At 37.6% G+C, this 12,926-nt stretch overlaps 1 protein-coding gene and 1 long non-coding RNA gene across 5 annotated transcripts in view; both read right to left on the bottom strand.

Annotated features, from left to right (window-relative positions):
• tab2 (TGF-beta activated kinase 1 (MAP3K7) binding protein 2) overlaps positions 1 to 3,701 on the bottom strand; it is a 22,741-nt gene extending 19,040 nt beyond the window's left edge. For 2 of the 4 annotated variants that reach the window (XM_088361200.1, XM_088361201.1), the window contains exon 1: positions 3,333 to 3,698. The gene's annotated coding sequence lies outside the window, so the exon portion shown is untranslated. Of the gene's footprint in view, positions 1 to 3,332 lie in introns of all 4 variants that reach the window. The other 2 variants (XM_088361203.1, XM_088361204.1) reach the window with 2 other exon arrangements.
• A 2,104-nt stretch (positions 3,702 to 5,805) lies between these two features.
• LOC148381788 (uncharacterized) lies at positions 5,806 to 7,198 on the bottom strand. Its single transcript, XR_015854450.1, has 3 exons — positions 6,429 to 7,198; positions 6,269 to 6,325; positions 5,806 to 6,115 (listed from the first exon to the last, which is right to left on the bottom strand). It is a non-coding gene; the product is annotated as an uncharacterized LOC148381788 (long non-coding RNA).
• Between the last annotated feature and the right edge of the window lie 5,728 nt (positions 7,199 to 12,926).

Consider the following 12,926-nt stretch of genomic DNA (forward strand, 5'->3'; position numbering starts at 1 on the left):
CTGAAAACGGTCACTGTACAAAGCACTCCCGTTAAAGCAGAGAAGTCTGTTTGACAAAGGGAGGGGGCTTTTTTCCCGACAACCACATATTCTGGAGTGGGGGAGGGTTAGGGTACGGAGCCTTCTTTCTAAAACCCAAGTCTTGATTATAATGCGAAAGCTCAGTACCTTGATTTTGAGGCGCTAACCTTTACCTTTAAAATACCACTTGTCAATCCATCGACGCATTGTTTGCATATAGATGCGAGAGTTAAAAAGCTAGCCGAGTCGCTGCAATACAAGGCGGGAAGAGCGAGCAAATATTGCATCTATTACTGCACCCCAAAAATGTAATTTACTCCCACGTTGTGCAAAACAACTTTGATTGATCGTGGTGGTGGTAGTATGGTATGCTGCAGTTACATATATGTATGTAATAATGCAACAATTATGACATTGTTATATAATAAAATTACATCTGGCGTGAGTTTTACATGAGTACCTGTAACCAGGGAATATGTTATAAAATCTATTGTATTGCTTAATATATTGAATATTGTATTGAATTATCAAATGCATTGTCATAAAGTAAGACTAGAAATTAAATAAATATGAATCATTCAACAAATGATGATCATCATAATAGAATAACATAATTAATAAAAAAAATAATAATAAAAAATGACCAAAGAAGACAAACTGGATGGTTGTTGTGTCGTGTGAACAGTCACAAAGCACATGAAATACAATTTTTGCAAGATGGATTGAAACCACATCCGGTAAGTGGTTTCACATCCAGTTTTGACAGGATGCGTCTCAATCTGATCAGCTCCAAACGCAAATTGGTTTTGACTGTGACGTGACCCGACACGACGCAAGATCCAATGTGCCAGAGCGAATCGAAGTACGAAACGGTAAACAATGGAGCACATCGATGAAATTGAAAACAGCAGTCCCTGGATAGAGGAAGAAATCTCTGTGGAGAGATACGAGCAAAGCTCGAGGGTACGTATCGAAACAAGTCCATTTATGAAAATCTTTTGTGTTGCCGCTGTCGCAATTATATGACATCCAACGCATGCTATACGATGTTTGTTTCGACATCGTTGCTACAATTGATTCAATAGGATCATCCCTAAAAATCTGATGTGAGGTCAAACCGGATTGGAACCAGATATGCCTGCAGTCTGAACGCATCCTATACAGTGCCTCACTCTTGAACAAGCATCCATGCATTTTCACTTCAAATTTTCAGAACTGGTGACACACATTAGCCCAAACCTGACTCCATCCATTAAAATCAATTACTAGCATAGCCTTGTGCAAAACTGCTTCATCCTCAATAAAAACCTGATTTAGCACTTACTTAACAGGCTCAAAAATACCTTGGAGAGTTTCTAAAAGAGTGACAAACTCACAAGGCCTCCTAGCAAACATTTGCCCAGCTCGAGGCACACATGTTTTTAGTTAAATCTCTGCACCTATAAACAGTTGGCCATGCAAGTGTATTGGTCAGGAAGTGCAGTGTTGACTGCAAGTCACTGCAGGCGCAAGTTGCTAATGAATGATTACAGTTACAGCTACGACAACATGGTGGAAGCTGAAAGGTGACAGAGAAGCAGTGTGAGCTCTTTGGAGTTTTGCTTTGCATTAAACGTCACTAGTCCAAAGCAGCTAAGCAAATTATGGAAGAGGGTGGCTAGGATAACAAGAAGCTTAGCTTGTAAAACAGTCAGGTAGATTTGTGTGCAGAGACTTGTTTACAGCTGTTAAACTGTCAAACAAGATAGCATTTAGCATTAAAGTAATCATAACCAATGGTTACCAAATTCTTTAGTGATGTTTAGTGATAGGATCACAAAAAGGAATAGGTTGAGCAAATCTTTATTATACTGTTAGATGGTTCAATCTTATCTTATTAAGGCTTACTATAATGAATTCTTATGTAGACAAAATATTTCATAAACAGCAAAATTGGAAGTTGACAAGAGCTCACCTAATCAAAATATAACTATCATCATCAAGAGATATCAACAAGAGTTTGGAAAGCAGAATATTACCAAAAGATGGAAAGTAGTAAATCCTGATAAAAACTACAAGGACGTGCAAATCAAGCATAATTTCACGTAAAAAAGATGCAGCACATCCATAGCCCTTGTGAGATGGAAAATTCATTCATTTCCGGATGGATGGTTACAAACGGAGCTTGTCTAGACTTGTAATAATGCAAAAGAACTATTTATGACTAAAATGGCAAAAACATAAGCGGTTCAGAAGGTAAATTCATGCACGAATAAACCTATTTATAATACCATGTTAAAATATTCCGATAAATCAGAAAATAGTCTGCCTTGCGATTGCTCCACTTTCTGCTCTTTGTTAAGGTCATCTTAGTGGTAGTACAGATTGTTCTTGTTTTGGTACTGAATGTGGAGATGTTTCGTCGCTGCTTAGTACAGGAAGAATTTATTCGAGTGAGACATTGCCACAAAATTTTGAGAAGTCCTTGACACCGATGAACTGTTTTTTGGTGAAGTTTTAGGTTATTTATTTTAGGGAAGAATGTCAAGATGGTCCTTGCATCTTTTGATTTATTTTAACCCATTGAAGAATAAGTTCAGACTAATGTCATCATCATCATCTTCAAGTGCAAGTTTTTGTTTGTTTTGATCTTCTCCAAGTCTCCTGATGCACAGGTAATGTAAATAAAGTGACGTAAGGGTGAGATGTTTACACGTGACCAACATACAGGAGTGGTCAAATAACAGGTGGGGTACCTGTTACGACTTTCAAAACAGCAGTAGCGTGCATTTAACATAACAACGAATGCAATATAGTAAATAAATGACTACTGAATTGCAAAGAAGTATCTTGATTTTAAGGCTTGTTAAACTGCGGGTCATGGGCGCAGCCACCAATTCATTATTTTAACCTTTCCATCCATTCAGACAGTTCGACTGAGCTCAATGGAAAAAAATAAAGTAGCCCAACATGTCGCGTCAGACAGCGCAACGAGGTGTAATATTAAAATTAATATTTTGATGCAGAACATTTAAGATTGTTGAGTTAGCAAAGTCTATCTCGCCTCAGACTGAGAGCCTCCCACTTCAAAAAGTTAGTTGGCTAACGTAGCTAGCCGATTGCTGGAACGTAATACAAAAACTTTTTCCACACTTCTGAAGTTTTCTCACTTTTTCCCCCCCATCAAGAAAGTTGGAAAGTTAGTAGCGCCGATCAGCAAAAAGTGGCAAAAGCACTTTTAATCTTCACATTATCGGATAACGTTATTGTTGTTAATAGTCCAGGGGTGTGTGCTAACAGGTAAAAAAAAAAAAATCTTGCGAGCAACTTACTTGACTTTCCCCGACTCCGATCCCTCTCCTCGGGCCGCCTTCGACACCCCTGAACGCCGCCAGACCTCCAGAGGGCCGCGGCGCTGGCACAGGAGAAGCCGAGAAAGGTCCAGCAAGTATCAGGCAGACCAAAAAGCTAAGTTGCTCCGAGGCCCCGGGCCTTAATGTGTCCTCGAAATAACGCTCGGGGGAGGGATAGCAAGCCCCAGCCCTCCGCTTTTAGACAGACTCCGGAATACCTTTTTGACAGCTCTTCTTCTTCAGCCCCCCCCTCCCCTCCACAGCCCTTCACTTTTCTCTTTTTCCTCACTTCCAGTAGATACGAATCAAAATACTGTCACACAATATGGCGGCTGCATAAGCAAGGTACTATCGCGAGAGGAAGACTTTTTTTTTTCCTCCACTTTCCAAAAGTTGTGCTCAGGGGGGAGGAGACTTCATTTTGATCGTGATTGACTTGGAACTTTAATGATGCTGAAGCTGCAAAAGGCAGCATCCATCCTCATCTATGTAAAGTTCAACTAAGTGCTACACTTTTACAAAGTTGAACTATGCAACTAAAGCAGTATCTAATATGTTATACAGTAATCCCTCGTTTATCGCGGATAATTGGTTCCAAAAACCACCCGCGATAAGTGAAATCCGCGAAGTACGGTCACCAACAAGAAGTACTGGGCAGGCTAACGAGTTAGCGGAAAGATGCTAATTCGCGATCGTGCTAACACGTGACTTCTAAAGGAATGTAAACGAACATTTGAAGCAATACTACATTGTCCTAAAGGTTAGACACGTTCCCTCAATTTAGAAGTTTTATTTTGACTTTTAAATTGTTTTTTAATTTGGAAAAAAATCCGCGATGTAGTGAAGCCGCGATAAACGAAACATGAAGTAGCGAGGGATCACTGTATTGGAATATTGAGTGCACTTTAGAGTCTTATCTAATATGTAATACGATTGGCAATTTCTGTGGAAAAGTACATGATTAGCATGAGCTGAACGATGCCTTTCATTGCCCATGACAAAAATCGATCACGAGCAGCTCCTCTTTTGCTGCCTACAGGCCAAAAAACATGATTGTTGATTTGTATGCTGCCATAATGAGCAAAACAATCGATGGTTAGAAACTTGCTAAAAAAAATCATCATGATTGGTGTATTTGGATAAATGTTAACGTGAAAGTCATTTCAAAAATCGTCTTTACAATAATATGTTTTATGCGCTCTCACTAATCTAAACACGGCATTCCGATTAATATTGTATTTGTGGAATATTAATAAAGCAGAAAAATCCACTCGTTTTCATTCATCTCAGGGGGCGGCCATTTTGTCTTGATTTGCTGTTGACTAAAAATTACATCACAGTGCCATGGTTTACGCTATTCATGGTCACTGTACAGTAGTTATATTTTATTACTCTTGATGCTAACCTTTTCTTACTATTGCTATTGCCTTTTTTCACAGATTGCTTGAGAGAAATCAAATGGTTCTACGGCCTAATAAGCGTGTAGTGTCCATTTTAACACAAGTTTAATTTAATAATCCTGTTGTCATTGGAAATAAATGAACACAGTATGTTGCTTATTGGGTCACTTTTCAAATAAACCTTTTAACACCATAGACAGATGCATCTTCTCCTACAATCATTTCCATTGACCTCGTCTCCTGCTCACTGTCTTCATCCTCACAACAGACGCTTGTGAGATGGCACATTTGTTCCTCAGTGAAGCTCATGAAAACATATGGTGTCTTGACTGTCGCCACAACGCCATGACTCACAACCACTCACACAAATTGCTGCTATCTCGCTCAAGCCATGACCCTTTGACTCAGTAGTTTAGAGCCGAAATCCCCTTCAATGGGAAAAAAAAAAAAGCGCAGTGTAGTAGTTTCCTATCCATGATGACTATTCATTGCTTTACACAATGCCTTGATACACTTACGCTGGAGCAAGAGTTTGGGGGTCTCAATACACTACTGTACAAATGTCAGGCTTATGAGTCAGCTATATAGTATTTTGCCGAATTTCAAGTGACTGTACCACTACAGCAGGGGTGTAAAACTGATTTTTTTCGCGGGCCGCATTGTAGTCATAACTTCTTTCGGAGGGCCATTATGACTGTCAACCCAAATAAATGTATGAGCACCTCATATTATATACAGTAAAAGCTACAAAACAAACTGACAAATAACTCGTTTTCAAATCAGACGAGTAAAAACTGGTCAAATATTGAAAAAAGAAGATATTGAAAGTGAAGACAATTTGCTATTCTAGTAATGACACGAATTTGATGCACAATTTGTCTTCGCGGGCCACATAAAATCATGTGGCGGGCCGAATCTGGCCCCCGGGCCTTGAGTTTGACACCTATGCACTACAGTGTTGCCTCTTAGATGCCATAGTTTTCTTTATTTATATTTAATACAGAGCTGAGATCCACTGGAAAATGAATCTGTATTATAGCTGTTAAAATGAATCGATTCATCAACAAGTGATTGTATCAAATGACTCGAGAACTATTTTACGAATCGTTTAGAGACATTTTGTTTTACATTAGATTGGATGTCAGTCTCTCAACAGTATTTCTCACCCCAAAGGAGCACTGGCGCGGTTCCAGTTTTTCCAAGTCATGTCCTTGTCTGACTTCCTGTTCCTTGTACAGAGACATAGCAGTCTTAATCTTGGTTTGTCAGCAAACGGCAGACATTTTTCTTCATTGGCCAATGTGGGACGGCTGTGGTTGAGTGAAGTTGTTGCACATGTTATTGTGCAAATGTGCAATATAACTAAAGGAAAGAATATTTTTGTCAGTTTTGTCAGTTTAAATTGCAGCATCAGCTAGATCATCATTATTAGTTGTTTGAGTTATTGCATCAAACTTTGCAGTTTTCACAAAAACAATTTTTGCAGTGTACTTGCTTATGTTATTTCTTTTTTACATTCAAATCCTGGTCTCCTTTTCAGTCCCGCATCCTGCAATCATATACACACACAAGCTGTGTGTAAATACAGATAAGGTGAATGAAAGTGAGGTTAGTCCCCCCTAAAAGAAGGGCAAAGTACACAAAGAGCAGCTTGAGAAAATTCGGACATAAAAACCTGCTGTTGCTCATTGGTACCGCAACTGGTCACACTTCTCGGATGGTCTTTTTTGGAGCAACACAGCCGGCCACCCACATACTTGGCATGTACAGACACTCATTTCTCACGGTCTAAGAGCAGTTTGTCAAGGGTCAGCAGTTTAGCTTAAGTTTGGAGAGAGTATTCAGTCATTATTTGCCTCTTAAACAAATTCTTCTGCCTCTCCACTGGCCACTTGGAGTGCAGTTATAAAGCATTAACAAGCACAACAGAGTGTCGTTAAGGGAAGTAGAAACAATGAAGTACAGTGATCCCTCGCTACTTCGCGTTTTGTTTATCGCGGCTTCATTACATCGCGGATTTTTTTTCCAAATTAAAAAAACATTTAAAAGTCAAAATAAAACTTCTAAATTGAGGAAACGTGTCTAACCTTTAGGACAATGTAGTATTGCTCCAAATGTTTACATTCCTTTAGAAGTCCGTTTTCGCGTGTTAGCACCATCGCGAATTAGCATCTTTCCGCTAACTCGTTAGCCTGCCCAGTACTTCTTGTTGGTGACCGTACTTTGCGGATTTCACTTATCGCGGGTGGTTTTTGGAACTAATTATCCGCGATAAACGAGGGATTACTGTACTCGTCCCATCTCAAATAAGTGCAAGCATGTGAATTCACATAAATTACATACATATTTGTCAAAACAATGTTGTTTTTTTTGTTTAATTATTTAACCTAATTTTTGTGGTTATTTGGTAAATTTGTTTTATTTTTGGCCCGACTAGTTAGTGGTATTAAGATGAGTGATCCACAACATGGATCAGTCACTATAAATAATGCATTAAAAGACATTACACATGCACTGTACCAAAGCTCTAAATTGCAGTTGAACAGATGACAACATAAACAAAGTATCTTTCGTAGCAGAGTCGAGACTTTATGAGGCAGCTGGAACATCAAGGCTTTTGAGTGCTGTAGTGAAGGAATAGCTGGAAGCTAACTGGAGTGGTGGAATGGCATCACTCCAGACATCCATCTCAGCCTTAAGGTCAAAGTGACTGGGTGGATGAGCCCAGCCCTTTTCCATCACAACCCAAGCACTTGATAATCTCTGAGCTGTCGGCAACTGAAGAGGAAAACAGTAAGGAGTTTTTCTCTCCAACTTGCAAAAGGTTATGAAAGCCTCCATTATTTGGGAACTTCATGAACTTTAAGCAGATAACCCCTGATGACTTTCGAGAGAGGATTCCCTCATGTTTCATCGAAACTGCTGTGATTTTGTTACGTTTTGTACGTTAAGTCCAACTGCATCTGTTACTATTAACAAATGAGAGGGATTTGTCAAAGATGGGGATTTTGGTTCTTGTAGAGAATACATTCAGGATATACTGCAGTTTGATTTTGATACCTTTAATTGAAAAGGCCCTTTGGTTTCAGACTCGCCCAACATTTAACTTGAAGCCACTACGGTCAATTAAAAGCGACTGTGGTAATTACCGAAGCCAAGAGCGAAGGCATAAGGCAAGAGGCACTGATTGGATGGGAGTGTTCCTCCATCTCAGAATGTATAATGTTACAGTCCCGTCATCTCACTTGACTCTACGTCTTGATTTGTGAGTTAGCCTTGTTAAAAAAAAAAAAAAATGCAGCGGAATTAAGTTAGCAGCCTAGCTAGCTTGACCGAAAAATCTTGAGTTACTGTCTGTAGCTCCACCATGAAGACCATTCATTGGCATCTACTGCCTTATTTTTTACCAACACAATACAACATATAAAATAAATTAGTAGAAACATTAATAATAATATTATGGTTGTAGTTGTGTAGAACTGTACTGCATCATAATGTCTAATATTTTGGCTACTATAGTTATCACTGTTCCAAACTAAGCTAGTAGCAGGCTAAACTTGATAGAAACGTGATTATAATGGATTTGGACCCCATCTAGCGCTATTATAAGTTTTTCATATATATTGATCAAAGATGGGTGCGCAAAGAGAATCACAGAATTAACAGCTCTACAATGAACAATAGTCCTTGTACATTTTTACCACGCCCGTCATAGTGTTGAAAAAAATCCAGGTACTATCAAAGTTCAAAACTTTCCATGGAGATGTACAGAAAAAATGGACAACAAACAATTAAAAGAAATATACTATAAGTGCATTTTTGTAAGTACATTTAGTAAAATCATTTAATGAGTAATTTAACAGCCTCACAGTGATGATATAGTCCGAATGTTGCTAGTTTGCAACGGAACCATTGTAGTCTACGGATCCACAAGACGATAATCCCAACTAATTATTTTTGCTACAAGTGTATGTTGTCACAAAAACATGGCACCCCACTCATGTATTAAAGTGAGTTTAACAGTGGGGTTGTTGTTAATTTGTTCCTCAACTTCCTACTCTCACCAAGTCATAAATTTCCTCCAAGTGGGCGCAGTACAAATCTGGGCTGAGTGACTATGCCAGAACCCCTCAAGCTGATACCAAGTCTGAACTTGCCTGCACTAGGTTCACTTGTCAAACCAACAGGCTCATGGAGACAATGTGGCATTTATTTGACTCATCCAACATGTCCTGAGAGGGACATATTTTGAGTGTTTATCATCCGAAGAAGACATTCATCTAATGTCTTGTTGTGTAACATCCTAACATCTGCAGTCTTGAAATCCGGGTGGAGGTGTGCTCAACTGAATTCTGGTATGTATTTTTCCAGACGGATAGTTTGGCGCAGGTAAAAACAGACATTTTGCATCATTGTGGGTTTGAACACAACCAACTCGGTTTACCGCAAATCGGTACGGCTTTAAAATCGGAGCGTGACAGGTGCAATCCTTGACATGGTGGAAAAAATAATTTGCCGAAAGCCTGAAAAACATACTCGCACACATACTAAATGTATGCACAGTTAGTTAACAATCACACTCATTGCGATGTTTTTTTTTTTAATCACGATAGAGGATATAAAATAAATATACATGACTTTCTTTCTCATTTAACAGTCATTTGTACAGTGGAATTTGGACAAATTCACAAAAAGCAGCTCAATAAATGTTCTATTATGTATTCTATTGCTGCTTTATATATAATTGCTATGGAAATACAATACGTAGTAGACCATATGAATATTTAAAACCTGTGTGAGAGAATGTAAAAGGGTGGACAGACACTCCACCCTGCTCACAAAACAATTCTGCTGACTCAATTCACAGAGTGTTTACATTTTAGCATGCAAGATGGGAAAATGGGATACTGGCCAAGCAATGCCTTTAAATGTCCAACTGCCTTTGAACACATCGCAGTGGTTTGTCTGTACAAACTGTGGACGACAACAATTTCCATTGAAAAAAGGACAGGCACATGCAAATACTATCAAAATGGAGTAAAAGGGATTTTTTTTATACAAGCGTGTACTCGTGTGTATGTGTCCGTATCTACAGTACATTATTTAGTGTCGAAAGCAAGGTATTTTAAAAACACTGGAATTACGTGAGAAATATCAGGGCATCAATCCACTTTAACAAAAAAAGCAAACTGCTACATGATAGAGAGGGAAATTAGGAAACAAATGGGAAGAAGCAAGAAAATACAAAAGGATATCCCCCCCCCCCCCAAAAAAAATAACATTGATGGGTTAACTAACAAAAGGCACCATCCACATCACCCCTCTGTAAAAATAATAGTATAATAAAACACTGTGAAATTCAATGTGTTAGATCTTGATTCTACTGTATACTGAGGTGGTGTTAACACATTCACTAACTAATATAGTAACAAACGTGGTATTTGACAGGTCCCTTTCTATAGCTACTGTATTAAGGCAGAGGAAAGTTTACAAAAAAATGTCTACTATTCATTGATGGACACAATAAACACGATCATATATATATGTGTGTATATATATATATATATATATATATATATACACACATACAAACACACACCGTATTTTCCGCACTATAAGACGCACCTAAAAACTTCCAATTTACTCAAAAGCCGACAGTGCGCCTTATAATCCGGTGCGCCTTGTATATGGACCAATATGGATTCGTGGATGAGGACTAATTTATTAAAGTAAGCTTTACGTGTTTATTTTGTGTGTTGTGTGATATTAATGTTTGGGCAACGTTGAGTTATTGACATATTGTTATTGTTTTCACTATTTTGAGTGTTACTGTATTGTGATTGCATTAACGTTTGAGCAACGTTGAGTTATTTATTCTATGCACCTTATAATCCGGTACGCCTTATATATGGACAAAGTTTTAGAATGGGCCATTCATTGAAGGTGCGCCTTATAATCCGGTGCGCCTTATAGTGCGGAAAATACGGTATATATATAATATATATATGTACAGACCCCTTCATGGCCTACATCACGATGATGTCACGGTATTAGCTGAAGGCAAAAGAAACTGAAAATGTCATCTTGTTTCCTTTTTGGTTGCCGAAACAGCAAAAAAACAGCCTATGCCAGTCAAAAAAATTAATTGCAGAAGGCTGTGGTTGAACGCGATTTGGTGAAAAGTATCATCGCTGGTGTTTGCAATCGCACATTTCATATCGGGTAACATTTAACATGGAATGCACTATCATAAAATGTTGAAATTGATAATCGCCTGTCCCTGACATTGACTTGGCAGCACGACAAGTTGTCGTGTTGTTGATGACTTAGTCATCGGCTTCTAATGATTTATTGGCCTTCAGTTAATCTTTGGTATAAATGCTTGTTTTTTTTTTTTTTTATATAAAATTGTTCCGTTAAATCGTCCATACAGTGAGTTAGGCCCTTGCTGTCAGTCAACCTTTTAAAGTAATATTTACGGCCATGGAGAGTGAGTTTACTCTCATATTCACTCAAATGAGTTTCTCACGACTATTCCTACGTAAACAAAACATGATAACTGTTTTTTTTTTCTAAGCGAGTGCGATGGATGTTTTTGCCTTTGCCTCCAGCTAAGCCGTACCCCATAAATGACATCACATTGTTTACAAACTATGGAGCGGTATGTGTGCGTGTATATATATATATATATATATATATATATATATATATATACACGCACACATACGATATATATATATATATATATATACATATATATAATCGATATATATATATATATATATATATACATATATATAATCGATATATATATATATATATATATATATATATATATATATATATATATATATATCGACACACAAATATACATACACTTATAAAGTTACAATATTTCATTTAGAGTGCATTTCAGAACAAACAAAAAAAAAGAACTGTTTTAGACAAGTGTTCGGACTCTTATACACGTAGTGATGAAAGAACACACGTCACCCATAAAAACAAAACCTCAGCATAATAAAATGCTTGAGTCTGGCAATTAAATTTGCATAGGAGTTGTCTGACATACTGTACAACGTTCTCAGAGGCGGAATCGACAATTAAGCGTGTGATCTCTGCTAATTCCAATACTCACATTGAACCAAGGAGGAGGATAGCCTTTAAAGGCAGTTTGGTTTCGATCCCCCTCGAGTATTAAATGGCCAAGTTGTGTTTGTTTTTGTCTATAAAAGTGCAATTGGAAAGATCCAATGTTTTTCAAATGTGACCGTTTGAGTAGAAGTGTGGTTTGACTGATCACACTCAGGAGAACCCAGCTCCTCGTAGATGAAGAGCCGATAGATACAAAACCTTTTGCACAGATTTTGGGATGTAACCATTAATTGGACATTTTCTACTGAGTGAGCAAACTTTTTTTTTTTTTTTTACACATTCTGCACCTTAAATGTGGCAGTGAAGAGAAACAAGTCCAATTCTCTTTTTGGCCACTTGGTGTCAATGTTTGCTCATTTTTATTACTTGAGGCTCATCTCCTACGTGTTCTCCTTCAAATACCATTACGTCACTAAATTGGGTGCTCTCTTTAACACAACATTCACTAGCAGGAGTACTGATTTACAATTTAAAATTTTGTTTAAGTGTATATTTAAAAAAAAAAAAGGGACTAAATAAAATGCAGGAGTACTAGATTCAAACGTAAAATTAAGCTTTTGAAGTATTTAAAAAAAATGCACTTAGGAAGTAAAAAAGTTCTTCTTGTATGAATATGGCACAATCAACTAACCAAGCAGGAGCAGTCCTAAATAATATAATAGTGCAGATATTTTAAGTTTCAGTTATTTTTAAATACTGAACAGGAAATGTCAACCTGAAATGGCAGTTGTGTGATTTCAACCAGCCAATCATCTTTGTTTTACTCTGTTTGTCTCGAGGTTGGCTTTGCAAATGGAACCTGCTCACAATGTCCTTACCTGGATGAAGGAAAAAATAAATCACCAAAAAAAAAGGATTACAATATTATTTTACATTCTATTCTTGGGTTTTATATTAAAAAAAATAACAATTTAAAAGTTATTATTTGTAGTTAGCTACTATTTTCTGGTTCCAAGTGCAATATGGCGGCCATGCCTTTGTTTGACTCTGTAAAAATCAAGACAGCATAATTGGCTGTCAT

The sequence above is a fragment of the Syngnathus floridae genome, chromosome 19 (assembly GCF_059516105.1).
Source record: "Syngnathus floridae isolate MCC-2025c chromosome 19, RoL_Sflo_1.0, whole genome shotgun sequence".
NCBI classification, from domain to species: domain Eukaryota; kingdom Metazoa; phylum Chordata; class Actinopteri; order Syngnathiformes; family Syngnathidae; genus Syngnathus; species Syngnathus floridae.